This window comes from Dicentrarchus labrax, unplaced genomic scaffold (genome assembly GCF_905237075.1).
Source record: "Dicentrarchus labrax unplaced genomic scaffold, dlabrax2021, whole genome shotgun sequence".
Taxonomy (NCBI): domain Eukaryota; kingdom Metazoa; phylum Chordata; class Actinopteri; family Moronidae; genus Dicentrarchus; species Dicentrarchus labrax.
Window position 1 is genome coordinate 26,140,672 of NW_026136705.1, and position 26,119 is coordinate 26,166,790.

The window sequence follows — 26,119 nt, forward strand, 5'->3', positions numbered from 1 at the left end:
AAAACGTGAATAACTTTTTATAGATAAGCTTGGAAAACAGGCTAGCTTTGCTGTAAGGAATGATTCAAACAGATATAAAGCAGTACTTATTATTATTTATTATTGAGACTATATTCAGATGGAGGATGCAGTGGGATATGGAATTGGAAAAAGACCTGTTCTAAAAGCCAAAATGAAGGACTACTATGTGGCCAAAACACCTTGACACAGGCAATTTATTAGGAATCCTATTATAAAACGTGATCCTCAGGATTTCTTTTTTTCCTGTGTGATTATACTGTGGTGGTTGTATGTGTGGTGTTTAGGCAGAAAGCGGTGTTACAGATTCAAGCCCTACGAAAAAAATTACAGTGGAAATGTTTTTGACTATGAGCTGTGGAGAGAAGTCGAAGTTGCTTGTCAATCAAAAAAATAGACAAACAAACACAGCTCGAAGTCCCCCAACATTAAAACCGTGTTCATGTTTTACTGTGGTTCTTCATTAAAAAATAGTGGACTTACTTTGAACTGAACCAAACACCAACCATCTCCCTCTTTCTGTGTCTCGCAGACCGAATCGCCCAGAACAGGAAAACCATTGTGTGTCCAATGATTGATGTGATTGACCACGACAACTTCGGCTATGACACTCAGGCAGGGGACGCCATGCGAGGGGCGTTTGACTGGGAAATGTACTACAAACGAATACCCATCCCTCCGGAGCTGCAGGGGGATGACCCCAGTGAACCCTTCGAGTGAGTGACAACACATTTCACTTAGATTAAATCATACTTTCTGACAGTGTCCTGTTCTGAATCAAATTTAAACAAAAATGGAATCTACACTTTGCAGAGTTGACAGTCATTTTTCCATCAAGAGCAGTTTACCATCCATGCTTTACATTGTCAATTTACATTTTTGAAGGTTTTTCTTAAACTGAGCGATAAGTGACTCATCATCATTATAGCAGCATGTTTGTTTTGAATGGAGCAGAATGACAGTCTGTGAAGCCCAGTTGAGTTTAATGATGGTATCTTTGTTTCCGTACATCCAACAGGCTTTAATTTAGCACATCTGCCCTTCAGCCCCATTATTAAAAGCTTCTACCTGATACAGCCACACATTGTACTTGATGTTTTGTTGTTTTTCTTTTTAAAATGCTCAACTAACCAAAATAATGATAACTGTCCTGGCCTGACAGGACAACTTTTGGTGGAGGTGATGCTAGTTGGTGCAACACCCACTTGCTACAGTATATACCATTGCATCATTTGAAACATGTCAATTACTATCTGGAGCAGACACTGTGTGCCATACCTACAGAAGAAGTAGTCAAGGTGCAGTATGTACAATCAGGGCAAAAATTGTAATAAAACTGCTGCTTTTCTTGAGGCTTGTTGACACTGCAATGTTAATGTGTGTCAGTATATAGGCTTCTTCAGGTGTTCTAACATGCATAATATCTGCAGATGTGGTAATGCCCTTTTACACTGTACACCATGACTTTGGAAGAGTAATTAAACACAAAGAAGACTCAGAGTCTGATGCTATGCTAGCTGTTCTGTGAGGCTGTACATATAGCCACAGCAGTGCTTTGAGCTAAATTCTAATATCAGCATGCTAGTAGGTATAATTTATGTTATAAATGCTGACATTTGTTAAATAGCAGTAAACATGATGATGCAAATGTCCTTCACATTGCAAGTATAAACCAAAGTATAGGACACATTACAAATTTGTAACCTGGTAATAGCACTAAATGAAAAGTCAGCCAATCACCATAGTTGTTACAATTCATCCCGAGTGCGACATGAATGTTATGGCAATCCATCCAATTGTTAAGACATTTTTCTCAAAACCAAAACCAACCTCAAGGCAATGCTGGAGGAAAGGTCAGGGGATCAACAAAGAAATTTAATCAGGAGAGACTTCATTGAAAATGAGGCTTGAAGAGCAATTAAATTAATGTATGGTTTGACATAGTTCACATAAGCATGAAGATAGTCTAATTGAACTTCTGGTAAGATTTACTAGGATTCAATGTCTGGACACCATAAATATCTGTAAAAAAAATTGTGTAAATCCTCAGCGCTTGAGGAAAATTCAGGGGGTCACCGAAGTCATTAGTTTTCATCATCTGGGCACCGTGGGATATCTGTAACAAATTCCGTAGCACTACATTTTCATTACCTTTTAACTTTTCTACTGAGAGCCCAGCAGGGGGTAAATCCATGTGCTTGTACAGCAGGCAGTATAGTGGAAGTCAACCCCCTCCTGAGCAGCCACTTCACGAGTGCACTGCAGTGCTCTCCTAACTGTAGAGACTGTGTCAACACACTTTAACACCTAGAAACAGGTGCCAAATGCCCATTTATTCTTTGTTTTGTTCAATATGTATAATCTGCGTACTGTAGACTTGGGTCACTTTATCAGCAACAGGACATTTTTTACGCTGCAAAGAGGAATTTAAATGCCCCGAATGTCCTTCACCAAGTCTCTCGTTGCCTCCTGCCCAGACTGGCAGTGGGGGAAGGGATGAAGGAATATGTGGATGTTTGAGTATTGCATGCTTACTCTGGAAAACAAAATAGTCTTAGTTAAAGTGTGAAATTTAATTTTCTCCATGCACAATGGGCTATAATATAATTTCCGGCAGCAATTAGGGCTGAGCTGTGTTTTTTTTTTGTTACTACAATATGAGATTTCTTAATTAACACAACACACAAAGGCTGAAATTTATAAACCTGGTAGCTCCATTTACTCCTTTGCTTCACTTTGTCTCAGCAGTAATTAAGTCCATTCCCCTATATTGTTTCAAACTCTAATTTTTACTAATATAGATTTAGGCCAATTTTTAGAGTAATAGGTTATTATTCCAAGCAAAGCCAAACACTCATTTGTACACTGTCATCTGACTGCAGGTGTTTCACAGTGGGAATCTAGCCGCCTGTCCACACTGGACATGTCCATCAAATCACACAGGTTAACTTAGGAATATAACCAGCTGAATACAAGACTATGTATTCAGCTTTTTTGTCTTAATTGTCTTCCTGACTGCACAGCAACACTGTGGCTAAAATATCCAGTGTAAACAGTGACAGAATACTGCTGTTGTTGTTATGCAAGAGTAACAAAAGCAAAGCAAGCAATACATCTCTTGGGTGAATTGTTTTAATTTAGTCTGGAACACTAATTTGTTGCTTGATAAAAGTGCTTGTCCACCATTCGGCTAAAAGTATGTGGAGAATGTGGCAAATAGCTATATCTTAGACAATAGTGTTCTTCCAACCTTGTGGCAGCAGTTTGGTGAACGCCCTTTCCTGTTTCTACATGACAAAAACCCCAGGTGCACAAAGCCAGATCCATGGAGCAATATTTAGCAACATTTTTGCTTTTTTTTTCTGGAAACCATTAATGGATTTCAATAGATTGGCCCACCCAACACCTTTGGGATGAATTGCGAGTCAGTACTTATCTCCCAACATCAGTTTCCAAGCTCACTAATGCTCTTGTGGCTGAATGGGAGCAAATCCATGCAGCCGTGTTCAAAAATCTGGTGGAAAGCCTTTCCAGAAAAGCGGAGGCTAATATAGCCGCAGATTAATTCCCACGGTTTTGGAGTAAACATCCACATATGAGTGCAATGTTCAGACATCCGCATACTTTTCCATGTATTTTCTTTTCTCTTATTAGCAGACATAGAATATAGCACATTGTCACTGTGAAAGTAAATTGGAAATGATTTGAATTTCATTACACAGCAAACAAAGCCATTCATTTATCACATATACAGCTGCAGTGGTAATTTACAGACATATCAGATAGATCAACCCACAGAGAGCACAGAAAAAATAAATGTTTTCAACACTCCACAACATTTTTTTTTTTTTTTTACTTTTACATGTACTGTAACAAGCTCCATCAGTGTTCAAGTCAAAATCAGATTATCAAAAAAAATAAAAAAATAAAAATAAGTGCACAGTACAAAATACAGAGGTTTTTGTAATCACTGCTAGTTTCATTTAATCCTTTTCACCCTTGGAGAAGGAAAACTGCAGAAACCTGGCTGTTATCACCACAGGACTCGTATCTGTGCTCACTGCTCATGAGGCGTGGGAAGCCCCAGAGTGTTTCTCACTGCTGACTGTACAGTAGCTGCCCTGTTTGCCTTTAATTGATCCTCCTCAGAGACGACTTTGGCGAGAGCAGACTACCTGCTGGCTGCCTGCCTCCAACTTCTACCTGATGAAAAGCTCGTAACTATGACAACCTGCAAGTGCGTATTGTGGTATTTCTGCAGTAAAGTGGACCACATTTCTTTTGGGGGATGAAAAGATGACAAAAATCCAATTGAGTTTTGATTGATTGCTAAGATCGGTGTTACATTAATCGGGTTAAAGTGAGGCATGTGGTGGAGAGAGATGGGTAAATCAAATAGAAATGTGTCTGCACCTGCTGCCCCAATTCTTCTGCCTCAGGTGTGCTGCAGCTACAATAAAGTACAGCAGAGATACAACAACTAACAAGCCCTGCACTCAGCAGCACAGAGCTTGTCACAGCAGACAGAAGCCACAGTGTTCTGTAGTGGGTTAATTGGTTTAGCATTGTTCAGAGCATCTTCATTATCTGGTGAGAAATAGTTCCACTACAAATACATATGAACTCTGTGATTTACTGTGTGCGTGTCTGTGTATATTTTTCTGTCATTTTTGTATTTTTGAGTTTTTAGTCTTGTAAGCTTAAAAAAAAAAGGCGGCCCGGATGGCTTTGTTGCTCCCTTATGTTTCACAGCAGCTGTGATCAGTAACCGAGAGTCACAGTGAAGAACATAAATACATGCATAAAAACATCTCAAACCACTCCTGTAAAATCCACTTGTCTGCCTTCAATCCATTATGTTCAGTTTGTTTCAAACAATTGTCACTTTAACAATATATTACTAAATATGCTACTTCCATTGGAGCTTTCAAGAGGCAGTAGTGTGACACTGAAGACATATGAATACACAGCTTTTCTGTGGAGAAAGTACATACTACCAACCATTGTTTTATTTTTTGCTGTGTGCTTTCAGGTAGAATTTGGATTATGGGATATAGACCTGATTAAGGTGATACCTGTATGTTGGATAGGAAGACTTTGGATAAGATTTATTTTTCAAGTCATTTCAGTCATTGGGAAACATTCATATAAACCAAAAATTAAAACCATTACTCATAATAAAACCCCAAACAAAATAATAACTTTTCCCTAGCCTTGATCACACACTGACACAATTGAGCACCAATACACCATTTTCTTTGTGACTAACGGGATCAGTATTATGCACCTTTGATTTACTCCAAACCTCATTTGTACAACTTACATTTTTAACATTGTGAAATAGCTTCTCCTGTAGTGAGACATTAAAAACAAATCAATATGTCTTTCATCTGCGTATGCCTCCTTCTGTTTCTCTCTTTATTAAAAAAAAAGTTCCTGGTGTTGTTAGAGGTGATGATTTTTGATGGTCTCCTTGGTTTCTCTCTCTCTCCATCTTCATTCATTTAACTGATAACGTGATAAGCAGAGGGATGCTTGTTAGTTGTTGCAGTTGTTTTTGAATAGAGAATAAGTGAGTAAATATTTTAAAACACATCTAAATAGATAAGTAAGAACCTGAAAATGATGCTGCAGCTCTGAATGGTTTTGGGTACGGATGTTGTACAAAAAGTAGTACTAAGTATGTGTGCGTTGTATTTTTTGTGTCCTGCAGGTCACCGGTGATGGCAGGTGGACTGTTTGCTGTGGACAGGAAGTGGTTCTGGGAGCTGGGAGGATATGACACTGGGCTGGAGATTTGGGGAGGAGAACAATATGAGATCTCATTCAAGGTAAAAATGATCAAATGAAAGGATCGAAAGAGAGTCATATGAGCCAACAATTACATTTCAGTTAAAGACAGGAAAATATGGTGAAATTAAATAATATAATAAATAAAATAAAAAATGTATTTTACACATGAGATACCTAGAAATGTACTGTATTTCATCCTGTAACCAGCCATTCTAGTACCTTTTAGACCTTTGTCATTGCATCAAGGGCACATAATTATAATCCTTAATTTTCTCTTGAAAATAAATGTTGTTCCTAAGCAGCGGCATTTTCTTTTGGCTTTAGTCATCTAAAATGAAATTTTTATGTATTGGTTCACTTAGGACGTCTTTTGTTAAAAATCAAGGACGTTCTATTTGTTTTGTCTTTGAAAGTCCTGCTGTATTTCTAATGTTCAACTTCAGATTTATTAGAATTTCCCTCTGGCTGCTCTTCATTTAATGAGCCCAGATAAAAAACAAAAAAAACAAATTCACATTTACATCCAGGTTTGGTGGCAGAGCCGTTGACGGACAGTTCAATGGAAGCAGTATGTTCCCGGGAGACTTTTCTCCTCACTTCTAATTCAGGAAAACATTTATGTGATCATGTTCTCTCTACCAGTCAAAGAACCAACCGGAAGAAGAATAAAATGGACAAACTGATTCAAAGACACTGATTCAAATACATCTCGTTTTGTTGTTCCTGATGAGTATTTAGAAAGAGAGACAGTTGTAGCTCCGTTAATGAGATTGGCATTGTTCCCATCCCATCCTACATCAACTTAAAACCAGCTTGGAGTGCGATGTGTAGCTGACCTCTGACCTACATGTTTTGTGCGGCTATATAAGATACTACTTTTTTTCCTTCATGCCCTTAAAAAAAAACTTGCTAAAGTCTTGCTTCTTAGGTTTTATATTTTTGTGGTAACAAGAGAGCAATGATTCCTGTTTTCTTACCGACAGTAAGTGGTGTCTTTTAACTATGACCACAATCTTTCCCTGACCTTACCCAATTAGTTTTAGTGCCGAAACCTATCCAAACTCCAGCCATAGCATCAATTACAGTTGTTGGAAAAGACTGAGTGAGAAGCAGAAGTTTCCACCTTAACCCCAAAGTGCAAAGGATAACCCTCCAGTTGAGCAAAAGCTGAAGATTTCTTATGTTTAAAGCTGTAAGAGTGAAACCAATGATAAGCTTCAACTAACACCGGCCGTGACCCGGGACCGAGCCTGGTGCAAAAACCTCTCATGTTTTAAAACTGTTTTGCAGCTTTTCATCTTTATAAGTAATTACTGAGATAATATCCCATACCAAGGTTATTATTTTGGCCAAGATTATCATACTATTAAATTTTGCTATCTGCACATGCCTAGCTGTGCCTCTTATGCCCTCAGATATTCAATTTGGTTTTCTTTTTATTAAGATCCCCATTAGCTGATACAGCGCAGACAGCCAGTCTCCTGAGGTGCGGAGATTAACAGGCTCTCATACAAATCCTTACAACCAAACTGCTGCTCCCACAGACAGTGGAGGCCTGCTCACATGTGAAACACAATCACTTCATTTACTGGTACAGTTAATCTAAATCTCCACCCTGGTCACACTGGTATGGGAACATAAGGCATTTCCAGCTCACACAGTGAAATAATGTCAGCACATGCAGACACACAGAGGCAACATGACCTCACATGCCGAGCAAGAGGATAATGCAAGGGATAAAACTGACGGCAGTTTTTTTTTTTAATATATCGCTCCGGCAGATTGGGGTTTCAGTTATGCAAACATTTCTCAGAGACAGAGCTGCTCTGGAGGCAGAAATAATTAAACCTCCATGGATGGAGCCAGAAAAAGTAGTTATTCAGAGTAAAAGTTTGCTAACTGGCAAACAGTTGGCAGAAGAAAACTTTTCTAAAAGCATACATTAAAGAATAAATTACATGTTTTTTTTTTTATTCATGACTAGAATTCAGAATATTGATGTTCCTACCATGATAAAGCACTGGCTTTCTGATGTGTGTTTCCATAACAACACCATCAAACAGTCTATGCTTGCCAGTGAAACTAATGTGGAATATTTTGCATACTTATTATGCACTTTCTGTGTTGCCCTCTGGTCCAGGTGTCAAACCAACCTGAATACAAAACCATCTGTAACCATGTAAACCATCTGTTGTTTAAAAAAACATGGGATCAGTCCACTCAGATTGATGACGGAGCCAGTACTATCCTTGGAGCTTTAAATTCCTGTTTTATCCTGACTTTGCATTCATTGCTGCCAGCCTTTGGTTAGGTCATTATTATTCATGTAGTGGAAGCGAACACATGGCCGGAGCCACTGAAATACATTATATACTGAACTGTATGCATTTATGTTTTATTTATACAAAGGCACCAATAGAGACAACTCAAGTTTTATTCGCCATTTCAGTCAATGCTGGATTTTGTCTTGCAGCAAAATGTTTTATTCATGCAGCTGGAGTGACTTCTGTTGTTCTGTAGTTTCTCTCCATCAGCTGAACTGTGTACTGTACCCTCGTCTTGGTTCACTGGTGGTAGAACGTCTCATCTACAACAGACCAAAGAGACTGTGGTTGAGTTGCAGTGACAATGATGTCAACAACACAGGGTCATGATGACTTGTTGGTTATGCCTGAATGGGTTAATATAATGCTAGTTGTTGCTTGAAAGTATTCACATGTGGCGGGTTGTAACAATACAAACTAGGTTCAAGTAAGTGAGGGAATTTAAAATGAAAAAGTTTTCAGTGTTTTCTATTTTTGTTATTGTCTGTATCTTAAAACTTTTTTCACTTCCCTATGTGGTGCTCATCCCCGACCCAACTGGTTACTACTAAAGACATAAGTCTGTAAATACAGGTCACAAATATATACATAGTAAACTTCTATCTCCTCTGATACTGACCTCAGTCCGCTCACTCTATCATTCCTTATCCTTGGCAACCAGGAGATCCCCGCTAGCTTTTCCATCACAGATCTGCAGCAAGTCATTTCTGGTCTTCCAGGTTTTCATTTGCCTGGACAAATCGATCTCAGCAAAACCTTGAAACTGACCCAGCCACTACAGTGACCTCTGCCTTATTTCACAGATGATGTTCTTTCTTCTGGTTTCTCTGGCTTGGTTACATGTACATTCCAAACCATATATTACTATGGAATTAATGTTGCTGTTGATAAAATTGATTTTAAGCTTAGACATTCCTATTAGGCTACTCAGTGTAATGTTTTTAAATGTACTATAGGAACACAGTGGGTTGGACCATCTGTGAACTGAACTACCTTTACACCCTGTGGAACTATGTGTTGTACCTACCTTCTCCTTGAAATTGTATGCAAAGTATTTATATTTCATGTTCTATTATTACTGTCCATTTCTTGAACTCCCAGAAGCTTCAGCCTGCCTCCAACCTTCGAATAGCAAAAATCATATTTACATAGTAAAGGACTCTGCAGAAACAATTTGGAAGCCCTGCACTTCTTTCTTCCCATACTTAACTTGTTTGTTTTCATGTTTAAATCCAGCTTTTCATTTCCCCACTTTTCATTTAGCTATTGTCTTAAAGACAAAACCATTTCTTCGTCTTGCCTGCTGTCTCTAAGTCTTCTTTTCTTTCCCATCCTCTTCAATGGCTCTCTTTCTTTCTCAAGGTTTCTTTTCAACATCGCAAGCCAAGAAAGAGAATCATCACTGTTGTCTTCATTATAGTTGGGGGATTAAAACGAGGAGCCGCTGTTGGATGTCTCTGTTATGTGAGATAGACATGGGAAAGGAAAAGAAACGAGATAAAACCGCTATAAAGGAAGGTTTGTTCTACTTAAGACAACAACATTAGGGTGCTAAAAACATATTAAATGTATTAAATATTTCAAAGAGACAATATGCCTTGTTCTCCTGAAGAGCTTTTGCAGTAAGCAGTTTTTGCCCGTGGCTTAACCCAGCAGCTCTTTCTCTAATTTGACCCTGTTGCTCAGGTGAAGTCAAGTTACCATCATATCATAATATGGTTTCAGTGTCTTCTCTTCTTCCTCCACTGTCCTGCCATTTCATCTTTATTGCCTCTCCATCTGAATTCACTCCTCCCTCCTCTTAGTCTCCCAGGATTTATAAGCCTCTTAGAACCATCGTACTTCATGCCTCTTTCTTCTTAGCCGTCAGTCTCCTGCTCATCTCCTTGATCGTGTCTTTCCTTCACCTTCCTTTACCTTTCCACAACTTTGTCTTTGAATGTTAAGGTGGAGAACTTCTAAATGCAATAGAGATTCATCTGATGAAAGAGCTTTCTCTCTTTTTGTGTTCTCTGTAGGTGTGGATGTGTGGTGGTCGGATGGAGGACATCCCTTGCTCCAGGGTAGGACACATCTATAGGAAGTATGTCCCCTACAAGGTCCCTGGTGGGATTAGCTTGGCAAAGGTAATTCTTCACACTGTGTGCCTCTACGGTTCACGATAAAATACAATACAGCAGATCAGTCACAGATTTTCTGTATGCTATAACAGTCTAATACAGGGCTTCAGTGTCAGTACAATGCTGTTACAATCACTTCTCAGTCACAACACAACAATGGATTACATTATACTGTAAGGAAAACAATTCAGTTTCATTGAAAGCAGTGGTAATCAAAGTATAATGGATCTGTATTGGCTAACACAGGGCTAAAACAAAAGGCACTCCTTTTGTCCACCACTCCTTTGAGCTTCAGAAAAACAGTGGAACCTACAGTATGTAATGCACAATATAAAAAAAATGGGTGCACCACAGATGAGAATGAACAAATAAACAGCAGCCAACTGAATGAATGATCACTGGTAGCAGTGTCAATTTGGATTAAATAAAACTTCTGCTTCTGGAAAAAACTCAATTTTAACTTCAGTTTATTGTTCATTGGATCATTAGATGAAGACAGGCCACACATATACCTGCTCAAAGGTCCACATTCTGAGACTATATAATATAAAATGTTACAGGAAACCAATAAACGAATGATGAAATGCAGGCTATATTTGGATACATACATTATGTATATTCTACAAAGGGATTCAATTTACACGAGGATCCCGGTGACTTTTAAATTGCACTTTCATAAGATTGCAGCCATAAAAAGCAACAGATTTTAAAAATAATGTTAAAAGCTAATCCTGCAGAGGTTGAGATATCCTGACTTTTAGTATAAATAAAAATAGTGGATCTACACTTTTACTACACTTCTGATAATGCAACTCAGTATTGTCTTTTTTGTTAGACAGTGCCTGCCTGATAAACACCCATGCTGTTCAGTTATAATGCCAAAAGTTTGTAAAGTAGACCTGTTGTTAATGAAATTCCCTCAGCCCAAGCTGTGATGAAAACTTCCATGATATCATCATAGGCTTTTTTGTCAGACTTGACTCCTCCAGAGCCACATAAAACAGTTTCATAGGCTAAGTATAGCAGCTACTGACCTGTGCCACTGTTTTATGTATTTAATATCACATTCGATTCAGTATTAGAAGATAGTCAAATATTAAAATAAACTTCCATAACTTCCCTTAAAGATTTTAGTTTGTCCTTCCTTTAATATTTTCCATCAAGTCTGAACGTTACAAGTCCATTGTCAGTTATTGTGTAGCTTTTAAATGGAACAGACGGCAAAGCTCATCCACGGCAACAATACATTTCCAATGTTTATAATAGTCCATTTATATTAGTAGTTCCTCTTTATTGGATTTCTGTGTTTTGTTCTTTGGTCTCTTTAAAAAGCTCTTATCAGTAAGGTTTATTAATTCAAAAAACAATAAATGAAGCAAAATCCAATTATGCTGTTACAAAATTACAACATGACATCTTATCAGCAAAACTGATTTTAACTTTATTATTATTCTGCAATATTCACACAGAGGGATCTTCAGCATTTAAATTACAGTTACAAAAACACCATATTTGGTTTTATGCTGTGCTGAAATATGGCTTGACGTGAAACCAAATATATTTCAGCTCACAAAATATTTAACCATTGGAGTACAGAGAGTTTTCATCTTTTTCCTGCAAACACTCTGAACTAAAACTATGTTGAACATAATACATCAGCTAATGTACAGGAGTGAATTAACTTTTGTCTAATTAAGCTCAAGTACATAAATAAACAGTGGCATAAACACACATGAACACTACACACATGCATGCACACATACTTTACACTTGTACACACATTCAAGCACCATCGGAGAGCTTTAAGTGGTCCAGTATTACAAATGGCAGCATTTTTGTTTCCTTCGTCCTCAGCTAAGTACTCTCCTCTTTCTCCTCCACGCACAAGATCACTTTGCAGTCAGCTCAGCATCCGCTAACAAAAGACCACCAGACGAGAGGCAGCAGTATGCAGTCTATCCACTATCTTCAACTCATAGCCTTTGCAGGTGTTACTGTGAAGAATGAGCTTAAGTTTCTTTGTTTCTTGTATTCTTCAAAGTACCTACACAGAATGAGAAATTGTCTAAAAGCGCCAAATCATCTGGGGTGTAGCTGAACACCATTCATTATGTATGCCTCCGCCGCAGCCTGGAACTTGGCTCGGTTTGGCTCAGTGTGCAACTAAAAGGCACTGGCCTTTGTTTTGATTTTTTATTCTGACCAGCAGTCTTTAAACAAGACTTCAGTGGAATGCTGATGGTCCTGAATCGACCTGACCCTGCAGATAAAGAAGAACATTTACATAGACATACTTTGTTCTCTGCAAAAACTATTCTTTTTTCTTTTTTTGCAACAGTTCTTACTTTGAATCCAAATGAAATTGAATGGCTGCAATAAAGTAGTAAAATGTTGTTGTTATAGAGGGTTATTCCAAAGCAAAGTCAAGAAATGGATGTTGTTGTTAGAGCAGACTTTCTGAGACCAATCTACGATACTAACAGCAAATTATGTAAACATTTATGTTCACAAATTTGTCTAATGTGGTTCTACAAAATCATCCTCGCTGCCAGGTACTGTGGTATTGCGTTTATTTGTGGGAGGCTCATAGACATTTTGAGATCCCTGTAAGAAAGAAGGAATGTTGGTTTAGTGAATGCATATATGTACCTGACTCTCTCTTTGATTTGATTTCAGAACCTAAAACGTGTGGCAGAGGTGTGGATGGACGAATACGCCGAATACGTGTACCAGCGTCGGCCTGAGTACCGCCACCTGTCAGCGGGAGACATGACAGCCCAGAAGGAGCTGAGGAACCGCCTCAACTGCCATAGCTTCAAATGGTTCATGAGCGAGGTGGCCTGGGACCTACCCAAACACTACCCACCAGTGGAGCCTCCTGCTGCAGCGTGGGGAGAGGTAAGGATTGGTTTCTGAAATTACCTTGATTGAAATCCCTCCCACTGTCAGCATGAACATGTACATACTGTATATACATAAAAACAAGTCTGATCATGATTAATGAATAGATTTTTTTCTATTTTTTTTTCATTAAATAAAAATAAAAAAGTAAGAGGAATAACAATATCAAAGGAAGAGGGAAATTGATATGAATAAGAGACTGCTCCTCAGCTAAAAGCAAAGTTTAAACACTGTATTCATTCAAAAACAGCAACAACAATTTCTTTGAAAATATCTGCGGGTTCTACTACCCCTTTGATTTTCTGTAAAACCTTTTTGAATGCCTAAAAACTCCTTCACAAACTCTGGTTATCAGAACAACCAAAAAAATGTGCATCCACCATGACTATACTTTGTGATCTCGTCAATAAAATATACTCAGAATAAAGTCATGGATACAATATATGAACCACTTCCTTTACTTGATGCCATCAGCATGTTGTGTGTATATGGGTTATGCATTACAATTATATATAATTAATAACATTAACAAAAATAAATATATCAGAATCAACCTAAAGAGGCACCTCAAAGACTATGTAAGAGTTGCCTAAAACCATAACATTAAACTCATTAGTGAATATTTCCAGAAAGTAGGCACCAATGTTCAATTATCATTACAAAGCTTTGTAAATGAATACAGAGATGAACGTTATCAGAGATGAATATCATCTATATAGTTAAACGTGTTATGTCTTTCTTACAAGAGTTGGACTGTTCAAATTTACTGGCCCATCAAGGTGGGTAGAGGCATGACTCTAAAGCTGGACATTGGCAGGAAAGCAGTTCATCTACTGGTGATACTGCAGCAGAGTTAAATTTATTGCTGTGTACAAGGATTGGATTGGGCTGTGAAGTGATTTGTATGTAGCACACACACTGCATGGCAAAATAAAGTATGCTGGATACAAAGGTGACCATTGCAAGGCATATATCATGTAAAATTCAACACATGACTTTTTACTTATTAAAAATAAAATACTAGTGGGAGTTTTCCAAGTTGAAAGCAGCAAGAGGGGTGTGCATAGAGCTGGAGATAGTAATTCCCAGTGGTAACAACAGACAAAAAAAACAGTGATGAAACGTGTTTGCAATAACACAGGATTTTTGGCTTTTCCTCCTGCCTGCTGCAACTAGGGAATCCTGGGTGTACACCCAGGGGCCAAACCAACTGAACTGCTGTGGGTACAAACAACAAAACTGGGATGTTCAGTTTAAGTTCGACACAGGCACTAATAAGAGTGGAAACTGAAATATTATTTTACACAGATCCAACGTCAGTATTACCCACATGTCCTTTTATAGGTTGTAAAGTGACAAGAATACAGTGGGAGATATTCACTATGCAGGCCCACAACACACATGATCTATGAAAAAAACAGTATTCCAGGCTAAGACCATTTGATTAAAAACACAGCCCATGAAACACTTAATCCAGCCACGAATAAATGTGCTATGACTGTCCAGTGTGACTCCATGTCCATGTGTCTTTGTGTTTTGTAGATACGCAATGTGGGTAGCGGGATGTGTATGGAGATCAAACACTTTGTGTCAGGGAGCCCCATCCGCCTGGAGAGCTGTGTAAAAGGCCGGGGGGAGGTGGCCTGGAGTCATGGCCAGGTGAGGGTCATTCATTGCCCTTTCCCTAATGTCTTATTAGGTTTCACATTTCCTGACATGGGAGGTCCTTTTACAATACTCTATTCATGCTGTATGGTTGGACACATGCCAACATTTGCAGGTGAAGATGTACTGTATATGTCATGCAAACTCTATGCTAAGTCTCATATAATTTCTTCCCAACAGCAATGCTCCCCTAAGACTTATGGATCTCTTTCACCTAGGCTAAAGTTTTATTTTAGCAAAGATGCGGTGATGCACAAAGGTGATAGGATGATCTGCATAAATTGAGTAGAAATCGGCCAAAAAGTTACAAGTTTGATGCAAAGGGATTTACAACCTGTACAACATATGCCACACTATCTTCATACCCTCAATTTTGAAAAGGAAGACTCCACAAGGAAAACCTTTTAAAATGATAAAAAACTCAGGAAGAGTAAGAGGAGGGAAGCAGGAGCAGAGGGACAAGGTCTGATTTGTGTTACAGTTTAGATGTGTTTCTTGCAGGTGTTGACATTTGGTTGGAGAGAGGATATTCGGGTAGGTGACCCCATGCACACAAGGAAGGTCTGCTTTGATGCTGTCTCCCACAATAGCTTGGTCACCCTGTATGACTGTCACGGCATGAAGGGGAACCAGCTGTGGCGCTACAGAAAGGTATGCAAGAGGAAAGTGGAGACTGGAAGGTTCACAACTTGTAAAAACAGTGGTAACTGCTATATTCTCCTTTCAGGCTTCCAGAGGTGCTGCTGTTGTGCAGTTTTATGTCATCGTACCCTATTTCAACTTGTTCCTATGTTTGTACAAAAATAAAACAATCCTGGAAAAAAAAAAAGAATTAATAATGATGCATGTGACTTTTTTGATGCTATCCCAATGGGTGAGTTTTGGTCTTATGGCAGAAGCAGCTCTGATAAAGCTCTGATAAACCCAATGTACACTACTCACTCAGCATCAAACAGCAGGCAAATTTTGCTACTAGCTGGTGAACAGAGTGAAACATTTAGCAGCCAAAGCACCAATTATTTCCTTCAGGAGCTAGTGGAGATCAACATCACAGCTCATGGAAAAAAAATAGGTAATAAGGCCTCTTCTCTCCAGTGAAGCCTCACTTCAGCCACAGCTGAGACACACAGGGATCATGCGGGCAGTGTGTGCTTTAACCTTCAACCTTGAGACGTTCTGTGACGCACTACTCTCTCATGCTGTCTGGACCGGCTTAGCAGTTTGATGTAGTGGTCTCTAAGTATGGCAGTGTTTTACCATCATATTGAATAGACAAAAACATCCAAATAGCCATTCTGTTTGTGCAAGGACATACCCCTCACCACATCTGAGTCTTCTTAGATAAGAATACCAAAGAAAGAACTTGGCCCTATTGATAGGGGCCTTAATAAACCATTTTGACCTTATCTGTTTTGTGCAAGATTATTATTTTTCAAAATCAAACAAGAAGGATGTTGCATGATGGCAAACAACACAACATAAAAAGATGTGTCCTTCTGCGCTATACTTATCAGATTTATCAGGTTTCTGTTATTGACCCGCAATTAGTGTGATTCATGAAAACCATACAGATGTACGAAAATTATTTTAGTTTTTAATTTTTCATTTTATTTTAAAGTTTTGGGAGTTTACTTACAACTGAAATAAATCTTGTCCTTATGACACAACCTTGCAGACTATCAAATTCAAAATGATACAAGTCACTTTTAGAAATATGTAGGATGAGTGGTATAATGTTTTTTATTGGCTGTATTTATTTGCAAGAAAATCATATATATATAACCAAAATCATATCAAGTAGGAAATAAATGTATGAAAAAAGTGTTCTATTTATAAATGAATAAGTCTGTCTTCCTTACTTTGTTTTTCGTCCAGGATAAGAGTCTGTATCACCCCGTCAGTAACAGCTGTATCGACAGCAGCCCGAGTGAGCGGCGAGTCTTCATGAACATGTGCGACCCCTCCTCTCTTAGCCAGCAGTGGCTGTTTGAGAGAACCAATGCCACTGTGCTGGACCACTTCAACCATGGCACCAATTGAGGCCACTGGATGGTGAAATGAGGCGTCTTCCAAAGAAAAAGATCATGAAACAATGATCAACTTTAAACTGGTGAATAATACAATAATAACTTTTGTTTTATTGTGCTGGCAGCAGCTCAGTCTGTAGGGACTTGGCTTGGGAACCAGAGGGACGCTGGTTCAAGTCCCACAGACCATAGTATGGAGTGTGGACTGGTAGCTGGAGATACTTAATAAAGTATAATCTTTAACCTGTTTTGTATGTAACAAAGTGGGGCTTTTATTTGTTGTCAAATGCATTGTGTTTTTCAGTCATTTCAGTCAAGCACATGGAGTACATTGAATGGTGACCTCAAAGTGCAAATATTAGATGCTAATACTGTATGGTCAAGTCTAAGAAAGTTGAATATGCCTTTCAAGGATATGTCTGGATATATTTTTTCTTTCTTATCGTCCACAAATTCTGCCAACCAGAGTGTGTGTACCCAAAGCCTGATATATCTTATTCGTCAGTGCCATAGAGCTCCATGTCAAAAAACTATTAAAACACATAAATGAGTGACATCTTTCCTTATCACCATGAAGAAGTGCACTGTAGTTTATATTCAGGTAATCCAAAATACAACATCCTGATACCAGAAATACTCACAAATGTGTATTAGTCCGCAGTTGAAAATAGTCCCCAACAAATACACTATTTTCTCCTGTTTAAATAACATTTGACTAAAACTACAGTGATTTTAGGAAATCACTGAGACTTATATATGTTACCTGTTTTTAAAGATTTACATCTTCAGCAGGAACAAATTGGCATGGTGCTGAGTGCCACAGGCAGAGAAGTTGGAAAGTACTGAGAGATGAAATAACACAATATTTGGTTTGGTCTTTTTGTGGGATTTGTTGACAAAAAGAAAACAGAATGATGCCAGCCGCATTCTTTAAATTTGTTAAATAATCAGCTTGTCTAACTAAACAACACATTGTTTGAGCTGCTGTAAGCTGTCTGTTTATTTTGCCTCTGTTTCTCTGTTGTCCAGATAAGAAGCTACAAGTGAACAACGTGCTGCTTCAGAGACATTCCCCGTGGTACAGCAGTGATCCAGGGCGCTGGCTGAGAGCAGAAAAGCTGGTCAGACCACACACAACAACATGCAGAATACAATCATACAGCATGAGCTTGTGATGAGGAAGGAAGGTAAACTAAAAAGAACAAACCAATCTCTTGTCAACGGAATTTTACTTACTTATTTAAATTTTAAAATGAATTCACTTTCTGTGTTCTGTCCTCCCCAGGGTGGGAGAACCACAGTGAAACCTGATTGTCCTGTGGAAACCCATAAAACACAGAGCTCTTACAGACGGAACCTTGGACCTCAAGAATGTTGAGAATTTGCAAAGATCCTGTCTTTCATTGCAAATTTAAATCTGTCAAGCACAAGCTCTGCTGAATTCAATGGATTGTCTATTCTTTTGCCTCTTTTCTCTTTTTCAAGTGTTGCCTTACAAGTTCCAACAATGAGAAATATCTGCTACCTGTTTTCATCCATTGTACCAAAACAACATAATGGTGATGTATGTTGGACTTTATTGCAAGCTGTAACTCTGTGAAAACTGGAAAAAAAATATTTTAACCAATTATTCTTGCACAGTGTGCCGATACATTGCAAGAATGTGCCTTTTATTGAAGGAACAAAATGTTGTATGTGCAAATATATACTTTTTTTTTCTACTGAGCAATAAAGCGACAAAATTACACAGATTATGTCCATTTCTATCTCAAGATTAAAAACGTTTTCATTGAAATGCTTATGTTATGCTGTCTGTCAATTTGCAGGTAACATACAGTGGATATAAAAAGTCTACACACCCCTGTTAAAATGCCAGGTTTTTGTGATGTAAAAAAAATGAAACAAAGATAAATCATGTCCAAACTTTTTCCACCTTTAATGTGACCTATAATGTGAACAATTCAATTGAAAAACAAACTGAAATCTTTTAGGTGGAAAAATAAAAAATAGAAAACTTACAATAACCTGGTTGCATAAGTATGCACACCCTCTTATAACTGGGGATGTGGCTGTGTTCAGAATTGACAAATCACATTCAAACTCATGTTAAATAGTAGTCAGTACACACCTGCTATCATTTAAAATGACTCTGGTTAATCCCAAATAAAGTTCAGCTGTTCCAGTAGGACTTTCCTGACATTTTCTCAGTTGCATCTCAGAGCAAAAGCCATGGTCCACAAAGAGCTCATTGTTAAAAGGTATCAGTCAGGAGAAGGGTACAAATGAATTTCCAAGGCATTAGATATGCCATGGAACGCAGTGAAGTCATCATTAAGTGGAGAAAATATGGCACAAAAGTGACCTTACCAAGAACTGGACGCCCCTCAAAAATTGATGAAAAGACGAGAAGAAAACTGGTCAGGGAGGCTTCCAAGAGGCCTTCAGCAACATTAAAGGAGCTCCAGGAATTTCTGGCAAGTACTGGCTGTGTGCTACATGTGACAAAAATCTCCAGTATTCTTCATACGTTTGGGCTATGGGGTAGGGTGGCAAGACGGAAGCCTTTTCTTTCAAAGAAAAACATCCAAGCCCGGCTAAATTTTGAAAAAAAAAGTCATGAAGTCTCCCAAAAACATGTGGGAAAATGTGTTATGGTCTGATGAAACTAAGGCTGAACTTTCTGGCCATAATTTCAAAAGGTATGTTTGGCGCAGAAACAACACTGCACATCATCCATAGAACACCATACCCACAGTGAAGCATGGTGATGGCAGCATCATGCTTTCGGGCTGTTTTTCTTCAGCTGGAACCGGGGCCTTAATTAAGGTGGAAGGAATTATGAACAGTTCCAAATATCAGTCAATTTTGGCACAAAACCTTCAGGCTTCAGTTAGAAAGCTGAAGCTGAAGAGGACTTTCACCTTTCAGTACGACAACGACCCAAAGCATAAATCCAAATCAACAAAAGCATGGCTTCACCAGAAGAATATCAACGTTTTGGAATGGCCCAGCCAGACCCCAGACCTGAATCCCATTGAACATCTGTGGGATGATCTGAAGAGAGCTGTACACAGTCGATGCCCTCGCAATCTGACAGATTTGGAGCGCTTTTGTAAAGAAGAGTGGGCAAATATTGCCAAGTCAAGATGTGCCATGCTAATTGAGTGCTCTAATAAAATCAAAAGGTGCTTCAACAAAGTATTAGTTTAAGGGTGTGCACACTTATGCAACCAGGTTATTGTAAGTTTTTTATTTTTTATTTTTCCCCCTAAAAGATTTCCGTTTGTTTTTCAATTGAATTGTTCACATTATAGGTCACATTAAAGGTGGAAAAAGTTTGGACATGATTTATTATTGTCTCATTTTTTTACATCACAAAAATCTGGCATTTTAACAGGGGTGTGTAGATTTTTTATATCCACTGTACTTTAATCACACAGGTTAATGAAACACATTCCATAAATACCTTAGGGAGATGTAAATAACATACTGTACATTACATCAGAGAATGTTTCTTCAGTGGGGATATATTACTAGTGAAAACTGAACAGCTATTCAGGTCTATTATAAGCTAATTAGCTTAAGGTTCTCATGTTCACCACAGGATGATATAACAATGTATTAAATGACAATGTAAAAACAATATAAATGTGCATAGTAACACACCTACAGAGAAATATCTCTTAAAGCTGAATCTTCCTTCAGCTTTACGGAGCTTTATAGCAAATTCCAGCTCATTCTTTAGCTGTCCGCCCCACAACTTTATGTTTTGTTTGTTCCTACTGAATGTTGTTTCCACCAGCCCGAAGGTAGATGCTATCCCTCTGACTACAAAACACCAAAAATGTGTGTTTATTGGAATGGCCATGCTGGAGGCTGGAGACACTACTGAGGACTGAAGTTGGGTCTCTGAGTTGATGGATATGTGGATATGAATACCCTAACATTTTGCGACTTGTATGTTAACATTAATGATTGGCAAAAAGTCTTCAGTTTTACACTGTATTGAGCAACCGCTGTGAGAGACAAACAGCATAAATATACTGTAGCTACATGTAGCAAGATATCACAGTATTAAAAATGCATCTACAGATGATAATGAAGCAAAGACTTGTAATATTTTCTGAATTATCATACACGCTACACCCACAGAGTGCCCACTCTAGCACTGTGTAATTGACAAATTGGGTCCATGACTCAGTACCTGTATATAAACACTGATGTCTTATTGGAAATTTGATAAAACCGAGGTCAAACAAACTCAACATCTCTGCTCGGTCTGAGGATGAAAGCTGCACGGCAAGCTAATATTTCTCCACAAAGGAGAGCAGCTGCTGTGGCCCAAAGATCATTTGCCACTTTTGCTTTTTTTTATTGAGTGAGTCATCAACCTGAGTGGCGAATCCAATACTCTGAGGATGAGTCAGGGGGATCTTATTGGCTGCCACCAAGGTCAAACAAACAAACAGTGGAAGCCACTGAAGAAATTGCTGTAGTAATTGCACTCTAATGCGAAGTGAGACATTTTATTTCACCAAATATTGTATTTGTTTTATATTTAGCATTGATACATCCATTCATTAATTCACATATATGCAGCTTTAGACTTCAATGTGCTTGCATTAATAGAAAAACTTTCAAGATTGCACGTATACTACATATAACAGAAGCTCTGGTGAAATAGATGAGTCATTTTACAAACTACAGCAGGAGAAAATGGGTGTTTCAGTCTGTATAAAGAAATGCTGAGGTTTTAAGAGATACCTACCTGAGATAAAACAAGAAAAAAAAAACTTTCTTGGACATAATGCAGCCTTTGGAGTCTTTCAATACAGAGATGCCATCCATAGGAAGACTTTAATGCACTGAGGAATGTCACATGATCCACCTATTTTCTTTCATTTTGTTAGATAAATAATGTATTTGTAAGACCAATACTAATGCTCACTGTTATTGACCCACTACTCTATTGATAGTATATAGATTACTTTGTTCAGTGTGTTTGTATAATACAGTATATGACACAATTAATAACTAGTGGCAGTGGTTTTGGTCATAGATGAAAGTCAAGCAACATCAAATATGGTATGGGTGAAGTTCCTATGTTAGAAATCTATCATCGAGACCAAGTATATTATGTCTAAAATCTTCATTCTACCATATACATTTTATACCCCATTTTATTCACAACTCAGTGTATTTATACTAGATTATTTTTAATATTTATATTGTGCTATTTTCATATTCATAGTTACATTGCATCAATTTTTTAATGTCTTTTTTTCTTATTTAATTTTATAGTTCAAATGTGAAATCCACTTCCAATTTGCTTGTCAGAGACAAAGACAATAAAGCTAAGGATACACCCCACACTTACAAACATATAAATAAATACATTTATATAAGTCTCATTGCTCATTTAATTAATGTGCCTTCTCTCTAGCCTGGGATTAAAACTCATCACAGCCTCCTCTGCTTTCATAACTTCAGAAAACCAAAATAAATATCAGAGATTGAGTTGACTTCTCACTTGTGGAAAACTGAACATCAAAGAAAACTATAATTTTCCCGTTGTTCTTTGTGTTGCTTTATAAGTCTGAATGGCTGCATGTGTTTTGATTATCACTGAGATCAACAATAATTTCCCTCACAATTAATTCATGCTTTAATAAGTGATGGTAGACACACTCGTTGCTCATTGTGCTGCTGTGAAGTGAAAGCAGTTTGAAGTGACAGGCTGGCACACGTTTTGAGTAAATAGAATATTTTCATTCACTGTCTGCTACTCATTGTGAGAGCTGTTTGAAAAGACGTGTGATTGAAACTTTGACATCTCGAACTCTAAACAGATGCAGACACAATCAGAAGTGAATGGTGGGTAATCTTCACCATAACTGAGAGACTCTGGAGCTGTATGTGTAATGCACTGTGTCGAGTCAATTTTACAAAGGGGGAGAGACCCACTGTCATTTAAATTGCATTTCTAACACATCCAGCTCCACATTCACCTCCATCATATAATGACCCTGCAAATTGCACCCACTCCTTTTGATGATATGCGATATGAACATCAGGCAGCATGAAATAGAAAGATAGATGTGAGCTAGAGACAAAAGCTGAAACAAAAAATGATATTTGAATTCTGCCCTGACTGAAAAATCTTCAGTTATCTTCCTTCTTTAGTGTCAGCTTTTATCTTTCATTTCTGGAAAATATGTTTGCAGAAGGAGGTCAGGATAAAAAGCAGCTTATTAGCATGTGTGTTAACCAAGCTAATAGAAGTATTAGTCGCATGTTGGAGATGAGACACAAATAGTCCTAAAATGAAACATGAAATGACTCCTGGTGAAAGTGCAGTTTCTCTCTCTAGGGAGGAACTTGCCAGTCCGACTAATAACCAAACATTCCTCCTGGCTTCTGATTCCTTCAGTCCAGGGAGCCAAGAGAGGTGTGACAGGCCTGCTCTGCTCATAACCTATCAGCTGAATAATTACAGCTAACCTGCTTCTCCACAGGGCTTCACTGCTATAAACTGCCTCCCTGTCAACACTAATGGAAAGTCACGTCTGTGGCAGTGTCGCAGTGGCAGGCTCGGGTCACCAGGGACCTGCGTGGACGTATTTGGGTCAAATCCTTTAACACGCCTCGCTGTTTAAAAAGGTTGGAGCTGTTCTACAAGGGTATTTTTATGTGATGTAACACATCTGCTGGGTGCCATTTTAAAGTTGTAAACTGAAATCAGAGTGCTTGTAAATGACATGTCCCATGCTCTCTAGAATACATTTATTTTTTTGTTTAATGACATAGCACCATTGTTTTTCTGTTTGAACTGATTGTTTCCTGCATTCGTTTCAGATTAAAAGCTTACAATTGTTTCTGCGCAGATAATACATTCATTTGTTAAGAAGGCCTTTATTGTACTGTATTTATTAAATGCAAACTCAGAGTTGAAAGATAGGGCTAGCAGCAGCAGCATAGAAGCAGAAATACTCTCTGTGTGATCACCACAGGTATGTGAGCTGCAGTCATTCAGCGAGGTATACATCCCGCACTGCTCATGTGGTCCAGGCTTAATGATGTATCTGCAGATGTCATGAATGGTCAGCTTAGATGCTAAATGCTTTCCTATTGATTCCTTTATATCACACCTAAACAAAACATGGCCTGTCCTTTATGTGTAAGACACACCAATCAGCCATAACATTATAACCACCTGGGCAGCCTGGTGGTTATATTGTTAAGCAGCCCCATCCGCAAAAAAAAAACTGTGATGCACTGCGCGTGTTGAAATATCTTTCTGTCAGAACCAGCATTAACTTTTTTAGCAATGTGAGCTACAGTAGCTCATCTGTTGGGTGGCTATGGCTCATTGATGCACTTTTGGAGTGATGGCTGGTCAGTGTGGTCCTATCACCACTTTTCCTTCCTTGACCACTTTTGATAGGTACTGACCACTGCAGACTGAAAACACCCCACAAGAGCTGCAGTTTTGGAGATGCTCTGACCAAGTTGTCTAGCCATCACAATTTGGCTCTTGTCAAAGTCAAATGTTTACTTCTTGTCTAATATATCCCACCCACTGACAGGTGCCATAATAACCAGATAATCAGTGTTATTCACTTCACCCGTCAGTGGTCATAATGTTATGGCTGATGGGTGTATGTTATATCATACACCAAGTTTCTTTGCGTTGCATCTTACCCATTGTAAACACAGAAACCAGCTCACCCACTCATAGGCTTGAAGGCCAAGGGAGTAATAGTTCTTTAAAGGCCTTTTAAAAGAAAATATTGACAGAACATTTCAAAGTGACTGATTCTTGACATTAAAAAGGGAGGACTTTTGTTGGATTTTTCAGTGTTTTCATGATAAAAGGGGTTTAATTAGCACTGTCCCTGAACGGAACTGTTTTCTTTGACAATATGTAACATGGCTCCTATAATTTTTATTTTTTTATTTTTTAGCATACTTTTATTTGTTCTCTCCCTTAGTCATGTTGACCACATAATTATATATTCACAAAATCTCAAATCATGGTCATGAACAATTATTATGTGCACAAGGTTTAAGTGCAGTATTTTCTAGCCTCAGGTATTAATGTTTTTGCTGTAGGGTTAGGTAAGTCACATTTCATTCAAGGGACAATAAAGATCTGATCTGAACTGGTGTACTTGCTAACTAATTAAAGTTTGTAAATTACACTTTTAATGCTGAACACTGCAAAAACTAAAATACTCATGAGAGGCAAGAGATAGTCTGCCACTTTTGAATTTGTATGCGAGAACAAAGAGTCATACTAATCCCTCCTATCCTCTTGTTTAGACATGAAATTGTCAAACTCATACTCCAAGTTAAGTGTTCAAAGTTTTCACCTCATCCTTGTTGTTTTCACTCCTTCAGCATAACAGCTTGTCCCTCACTTTGCATATTTTATATCATCATACTTCTGGCTGTGAAGCGAGTGATTTTCCCCGCTCCACAGTCTGTCTGAGGTTCAGTGACTTAGTTAAATACCTCTTGTTATATTTACATATAAACCCATTCAGCCTGGGTGAGGAAATCGCAGACTGGAGCTGCAGAACAACAACAGCGTTTTGACAGCAATGAGCAAAAACTGCAGTTCATTGTACTGCAGTCGGTTACTCGCTGGTTGGTGGCGACACACACATGCTGCTGTCACCTCCGTCTTAGAACAGATTTATACAGCATGCTATATATTCTGTTCAGGTTGCCTCCACCAGGCACACTTCCAAAAGCAGCTTGCAAACTGGAGCCAAACCGCTCATCACCAACTCTTCAGCTGAGAGACAGCCATAAAGAAATTAGAGTTTAATTACATAACAAGGTCTATGCTAGTGGTTTTGCGTTTTCAAATATTTACTGCTGTAATTTAGTTTTGAGTATTTTTCCACCATCCAGACAGTCATTCTTTTCTATTATTTTATGAAAATCAACTCAAAAATACATGAACCTTGCTTGGGTCCAGTATTGTCTGCAAGAGCAATAACTGGGACTTGGGCCCAGAAGCAGATTCTTCACTCAAATCACATGCAATTTAAGTTAGGAATGTAAATTAAACTGGTTGAGTGATCACCTTACAGTGTTTTAATGCAGTCAAACTGACAAATGTAGCTGTTCTTTTTTTCATTTTTTTATTATATTGTCAGACAACTGAATAAGCATAAATCAGTCATTATGCTGCACCACAAACCCACATAGCCTATGATGAAGTGTGCAGGAGTTTTGATTATGGTATCATAGCATGCTGATG

General features: G+C 38.2%; 1 protein-coding gene across 2 annotated transcripts in view; it reads left to right on the plus strand.

Moving 5' to 3' along the window:
* The window catches only part of LOC127363484 (polypeptide N-acetylgalactosaminyltransferase 10), a 329,736-nt gene that overhangs the window by 48,715 nt on the left and 254,902 nt on the right, over positions 1-26,119 (plus strand). The window contains exons 6-14 of one of the 2 annotated variants that reach the window (XR_007884870.1): positions 551-734; positions 5,732-5,849; positions 10,154-10,261; positions 12,932-13,153; positions 14,699-14,815; positions 15,323-15,472; positions 16,697-16,931; positions 17,878-18,035; positions 18,134-18,599. The exons of the other annotated variant lie outside the window; for it this stretch is intronic. The gene's annotated coding sequence lies outside the window, so the exon portion shown is untranslated. Of the gene's footprint in view, positions 1-550; positions 735-5,731; positions 5,850-10,153; positions 10,262-12,931; positions 13,154-14,698; positions 14,816-15,322; positions 15,473-16,696; positions 16,932-17,877; positions 18,036-18,133; positions 18,600-26,119 lie in introns of those variants that run through there. 2 annotated transcript variants of the gene reach the window in all.